This window comes from Quercus robur, chromosome 12 (genome assembly GCF_932294415.1).
Source record: "Quercus robur chromosome 12, dhQueRobu3.1, whole genome shotgun sequence".
Lineage (NCBI taxonomy): Eukaryota > Viridiplantae > Streptophyta > Magnoliopsida > Fagales > Fagaceae > Quercus > Quercus robur.
The window spans coordinates 1,131,159-1,138,518 of NC_065545.1; positions in this window are offsets into that span (position 1 = coordinate 1,131,159).

Consider the following 7,360-nt stretch of genomic DNA (forward strand, 5'->3'; position numbering starts at 1 on the left):
GGGGACAAAGACCCCATCCTTCAGCCCCACCTTGCCCCATTGCCATCCCTAGTGAGATGCACGTGAACTTTAAAACCCACACAATCCCAAATCTTGCTAGTATTCACATGATGGAGTAAATTCTCCAAAGGATATATACTTATTCATTATTTTTCTTTCTCTAAGGTTTTGTACCATATAGGTTTTTTCTTTTGCAAGATTATAATGAGGCAATCATAAGATACTTGATGAGACATAATATATCCTAGTGAGTAATTCCCTAAACCGACTGAAGTATCTTTATGTATGTGTTAGTTTAGATAAAAAAAAAATGTGTGTTTTTTACTTATATATTTTGTATCAAGCGATGCTATTAGATGACCACTTGAAGAAGAAGCTTATATATAATTTCATTTTTCACATTTTTTTTTTTTTGGTCTTATCTTGTTATTTCCTTTATCTTACCACAGTTTTTCTTTTTCCTATCAAATCACGAATCCAAAATTGGGATATAGGACTTTTAATAGTTTAACTTCTACAAAAGTGAAGTTTTCAGAACAAGGGGGAAAAAGATTTAAAAGAAGATTTAAAGAAAAAGAAAGATGTGAGCTTATGGTAAAGGGGAACGATGCTTCTACTTTATGGATTTATATTTTGACTCGGATTTTGAAAGTACATCAGCAATGAACTCAATTGATTTGAGTTATATAAGCTAATACGAGAAATCAGAAAAATTCTTAAGTATTCCTGAAGTATGGAAAAATGGTGTTCCCTACTTTCACATTCTTGGTGGATTTTATCATGAATTTAATGAGTGAACCTCACTATGAATGTGAAAAGATGAATCATCATTTTTCGTATTCGGAGAATACCTTAGAATTACTTGAGAAATCTCAATTATAATTAATCCTTTTGATATAAGCAAGAAAGAAGGAAACGCCAAAGATGGAAAAGATAGAGACACCCTTATTTATTTTACTGCCAGAGAAAAGGAAAATGCCTGAAACTGCAAAGATAGAGATACTCGTATTGGTTGCGGCAAAAGATGGTATCACGAAAATGGTCGATCAAATACTTCAAAAGTTTCCAATTGACACTAATGACATGAGCAAAGAAAAGACAGAGACAGTCATATTGCCTGCAGCAAATAATGGTATTACGGAAATGGTTGAATACATACTTAAAGAGTTTCCAGTGGCCATTAATTACAGGAACAAAGATAAAAATATTGTGCTTTTGGCTGCAGAAAACAGGAAAACACATGTATTACAACATCTGCTCGAGCAAGCGTTTGTGAAATGTAAACTAATTCATGAAGTGGATGCGAATGAAAACAACGCATTGCATCTGGCAGCCCAGATAGGAAAGCAAAAGCCTTGGTTAATTCCTGGAGCTGCATTGCAAATGCAGTGGGAAATCAAGTGGTACAAGGTATGAACTCAAACTCAGCTTTGTCCTCGATTTTTATCACACAATGTAATTATAGCACATCGTAACAAATGCCACCAACCTACAAGCACTTTTCACATCTTTATAGCCATCACCTAACCCTGTAGGCAGTAATTACTGCATACGGGTGTGCACAAAATCATCTCTTTTAAAAAATTTCCTACCATGCATACTTTTAGTGCGATGGTCACTCCATAAGTATAAGTGCTTGTAGAGTATGAGGGGCAAAGATCAAGGTTCAAGTCTCCAGGAGAGAGTTTCACACACATATATACTTAGATTATCCTAGAATAGAATTTCTATCTTGTATTAAATAAATAAATAAATATATATATATTCCCTCATCTCTTATAAACTTAATTTTCATTAAAAAATCGAAAATATGTATATAAAATTTTATTTTCACGGTTGAACGTTAATCAATAAACTCTTTCTCCCTCTCTAAAGCTTTTGTTTTTTTTCCCCTTTGTTTTTTGGTTAATTTCTTCATATGTTGCCACACATAAACTTTTGAAGACCCATATTTTTCTATTCCATCATTCTGTTATATATTTTTTTAATTGAATTTAAATTTTATAAGGATTCTTTATTTAATTTCCTATATTTACACCATTAAAATTTTACTGTTTTATTTTCTTTAAATGGTAGACTAGATAATTTAATATATAAACACATTCATAATAATGGTTATTAATAACTACCATCATTATTGATAAGCCAAAAACGAATTGACCCCTTGTGATGAATTAATTGATTAATTAGCCAAGTTTATTAATTAATCAAATTAATATGCAAACGCGTGGTAGCACAAACAAATCACCAATTAAACTGAAGTATGCAGCGAAAAATAAATTAACACGGTGATTTGTTTACGAATGGGGAAAACCTACACGGCAAAAACCCCATTAGGTGATTTTAAGGTCATCACTCTCGAAATTCCACTATTATCACAACAAGCGGTTACAAGTAAAGGAATCCCAGTACCTTATACCAACCTACAGTTGAACCCTTACCCCAATACTCAATTAGACTTGTTCTGTAGTGACAATTTCTCCTTTTGATGCACGGCTCCCAATACGCGACTAACTAATTATGCGGATCCCAATACGCGACTTCAATCACCAACTAGAGAAGGTTGTTGGTTACAAAGTTCTTCGGTTCATCCCAACGATGAAGATCAAGAAGATGCTTGGTCACAAAACCCTCCGGTGCACAAACACAGCAACTTCTTTACAAGAATGATTAACTAGGGCAAAACTGTGTCTTCGGTCACAAATTGCTTGAACAAACTTTGCTCAACACTTGTGCAACTTGTGAACTCTTTAATGGCCCTTAAAATAATCATTTTATATGTCTAGGGTTGTGAGAAAAGAAAGCTCAAACACATAATCACGGATTGGAGTCAAAACAGAACTGAAACTCTGTTTTTTATAAACCTCGACAGATGCCTATCTGTCGAGCCACGGGGCTGGAACAGCTTCTTAAACTCGATAGATGGCTAGCTGTCGAGTTTTAATGACAGACACTTCTTCAACTTGTTTCTTGGACAGACTTGCATGTCTTCAACACTTGGTCTTAAAACACAGTTTCTTGAAGTATTAAACACATCCTATATCTACCCAAATATAAGTAAAGTGTGTTTTGTCAAAAGATTAGCTAATTACATAAAATAATGACATATGTTCCTAACAAGTGAATCACATATGTTCTAACAATCTTCCCTTTTGGCAATCCGTGACAAAACCACAACAAACAAATGAGATATGAGAGAAGTCATAAATCACTCAACTCATACTCATTTGTTGAATACAATAAAATCTATCCTATCACAAACTCTTGAAAATTTTTGCAAGAAGAGAGTTTATGGCAAGTAGATTTTGACAACCTGTATTTCTGTAACACTTTAAACAAAACTCATCAAGGCATCTTTGTGTGAAACAGAATTAATAGATTGCATACAAGTAATAAGAAGCATGTGCATAAAGAGAAAAAAGAAACAACACATGTAAGGGTAGGTGAAAGAAACATACATCAACATATATAAAGAAGATAAGTACAATGTATGTCAATAATGGTCACAAGACCCATGTACAAGAATAAATGTATCTAAAATAGAGAAAAGAAAAAGATACAAATAATTCTCACTACATCCCTCAAATATCAACACTTCCCCTAACAAAAACGTCCTATACTAACTCTCCCCCTAAGAATGACTACTCTCATATCCAAAACTACTCCCCCTTTTTGTCACGAGTGACAAATGGTAAGAGTGTCAAGTAGACATCTCATCAGTAGAGCTAGCATCTCCATCATTATCATCATCAGAAGCATCATCGTCATCACCATCATCATCCTCAACCTCAAAAACAGAAGCCACTGAAGAAGGTGGAAGAGAAGCCTCAGGAGCAAAGACACCCATGACCGTTTGCCGTCGAGCAATACAGCCAACACGAATGTTCACCTGATACAGCTCAATGGAGAGTGTATCAAGGCGAGCATCCATGCACTGCAGCTATGCCATGATGTCCCCGAGTGACAAATCGCTCATAGAAGAGGAGGGAGCAAATGTGGATGAAGCAGATCGAGATGGAGCTGAACGGGAGGGAGGAGCTGCTGAATCTGACTACCGTGATCTAAACTGCGCCTCGCTACGTTTAATGGTAGTGGCATCTATGGCACACATGACAGAAAAGTGGTCGGAAGAGGGAAAAGGAACATAAAAATGGCATAAATCCGCGTGATAGCCAAAGGGAAAATGAGCTTATCACAGGTAGCCGTATCCCTATACATATCTATAATAGAAAGAATAAAATATGAATGAAAATCTGTAGTGAGGTGCTCAAGAAGAGAAAGTAAAAATCGAGCACGGGGCTCTGTGATAGACTTATAGTGAGAGAGTGGGTGCAAAACAAAAGTCATCACCATGTTCATGAATCTAGGACCTTTAGCAAAGGCCTTACATGGTGTAAACTGACGATCACCCCAATCAGAAGGGCGCTCGTAGAAAGCAGAAATCATCTCGTCTTAGGACACAGTCCTCAAATGCTCACATCTGGGGTAGTCAGGATGCTCTACCCTCAGAACACGGAGCACATCGGATACCAACTCCGGTGTGACAACAATGCGCGTACCTCGAACGCGAGTATGAAAGAGAGGTACTGAAGAATCAAATCCATGCATGTTGGAGTAAAACTCCTGGATCAGCACGGATGGACATGTGACCGGGACGTCACACAGTGACTCCCAACCCCAACTGTGAATGACATCGGGTAAGTCAGTGTCGACGAAGTCTGCAAAATGACTTGACGTTCCGAATGAACACCTCGTTGAGAAAAGTTCTCCGAGAAGTCATTTCGGGCATTCTCATCACGAACCGAATAGAAGAGGGAGTAAGATCAGATGAAGACAATGCCCCAGAACGAAGAGGGTTTCGGGATAGAGCTAACTTACGTTTAGGTGCCATAGACACGACTAACGTAAACAGAAAAGAGAGGGAGCGAAAGAGACAATCAGAAAAGTCCCAACACATTTCAAATATAGCAAGTATATTGAAAATAGAGTATGTATGCATGGAGAATGCATGAACATGTGACATGCAAAAGAAATTGCATCATGAGCTCAGCCCAATCCAATCCTACCAGCACACAATCAATTTGCACACATCTAAATGCATGATAATACTGTTATAATGCTTATGTGATGCAATGCATGAGATTGTAATCTCATTTAAGCAAAAACCCATCCCAAAATTTCAACAATAACTCATCAATTTTGAAAAACCCCAAAACCTAGGTTTTAAAACATGAAATGCATGTAAAAGAGAGATTAGAAACATACCAAGTGAAGAAAAAAAACTTGAGAAAGCTTGGAGAACACTTGGAATTGAGGTTTGGAGTGAGAAAAAGTGTTTAGGGAGGAGAGAAGACAAAGCTATCAAGAGAGAGATCGAAAGAAATGAGAACCGGATCGCACAAACCTTATATATAGAGGTTCAATAAATCTCGACAAATAGAGGTGTCGAAAGGTGTCGAGACATCTGTCGAGCCAAGTGTCGAGAAAACAAAACGTCGACAGATGCAGTTGTCGAGGATCTGTCAAGGTACAAAGCAACAGACACATGAAAAGAAGCTCGATCGATCCATCAGCTGTCGAGAAGCTATCGAGGATCCAGGAACTTTCTCGATCGATCCACCAGTTGTCGAGAAGGTGTTGAGATTGCGATAAGAAACAACTTAAGATCTCGATAGATAGCTAGGTGTCGAGGAGGTGTCGAGATTGCTTAGAAACAGTTGTTCAAGAAAGGAAAAACACAAATATGAATGCAATCAAGCATGCAACTTAACCAAGGATCCAAACAACATTTTAAGTTCTCAAAATTATCTCTCAACAACAATTTTAAGCACATAAATCCTAAAAACACACACACACACACTAAATGAGTCTAACCAATTTTATATTTCAAAAATAAGTTAAGACAGTTTAGTAAGCATACATTAACACATGTAAACCTTGTAATGGCCAAATCACATTGTACCTGCACATGTATCAAGAGTAGCAAAGAAAATTGTGTGTTATGTGTGAAAAATATCGCAAGATTGCATAAGTGTATACATGTCATGACGATTTAAGATATGAGAAAATCACTTTAACTCACACACAATCATAACTGTTTGATGGGGACTATCACCTTCAAGGTACATCTTATAACTCCCACATCTCCTAGAATACACGCTTGCAATCATATTTAAAACATTTTGATCTTTTCACTTTTTATTTTTCTTTGCATATATTTTTTTTTAAGCAAACCATGCATGTGCATATAAGAGGGAGAAAAGAAATACCCAATGATGTTAAGCATTTGATATTCCAATTTTGCTATGCCGAAGCACACAAATGTCATTGACATTGCACTTTTGCTATGCTGAAGCATACAGATGTCATTTCATGATTGGCGGGCAACAGTGGTGAGATGGTTATTTATGCCTTTCTCTTAGGATTTTCTAGTCCTTCCCGTAAAAAAAAAGTGATACGAGTGTTAAGTACAAGAGATCACTTAACCTTACTCATCATAAACACGAGCCACAAAGCTCACTTGCTTAGTTGTGCATAGAGATGCTCATCTAAGCTACAAGAGATACAAAGTTTAGAAAACTTTGTTTCAATGGCCATCCAAGGTACACAAGTACCAATGTACACAAAACACACATTGTTTTTGTATTTTTCTGATTTTTCAATTTTTTTTATATGAAAAACAAAATAAACAAAAATGAAAACAAACAAAAACATGTTAAACAAAGCAAAGCATAAAAACTAGATGCAAATGCATGAGGAAGAAGGAGGAGAGAAAAAGATCAATCCATGGAGATAACAAGATCAATCCATGGAGATAACACCAATGTTTTGATGAAGGAATTCAAAACATTTGCTGTCAAGAGGTTTGGTGAACAAGTCAGCTTTTTGATCATTGGTATGAATAAACTCAAGAGAAAGAATACCATCTTCGACAAGCTCCCTAATGAAGTGATGTCGAATCTCTATGTGTTTGGTTCGAGAATGTTGAACCAGATTCTTAGAGATGTTGATGGCACTGTATTGTCACAATAGATGGTGAGATGCTCTTAACAAATACCATAATCATGGAGGAGTTTTTGCATCCATAGGAGTTGGGTGCAACAGCTACCGGCAGCGATGTACTCAGCTTCTGCAGTGGATAAAGAGATGAAGTTCTGCTTTTTGCTCATCCAGGAGACAAGATTGTTACCCACATAAAAACAACCCCTTGATGTACTCTTTCTATCATCAGCATTCCCAGCCCAATCAGCATCAGAATACCCAGTTAAGACATCATTTGTGTCCTTGCTGTACCACACACCAAACTCAGCAGTAGTTTTGACATACTTTATAATTCTTTTTAAAGGAGTCATATGTGATT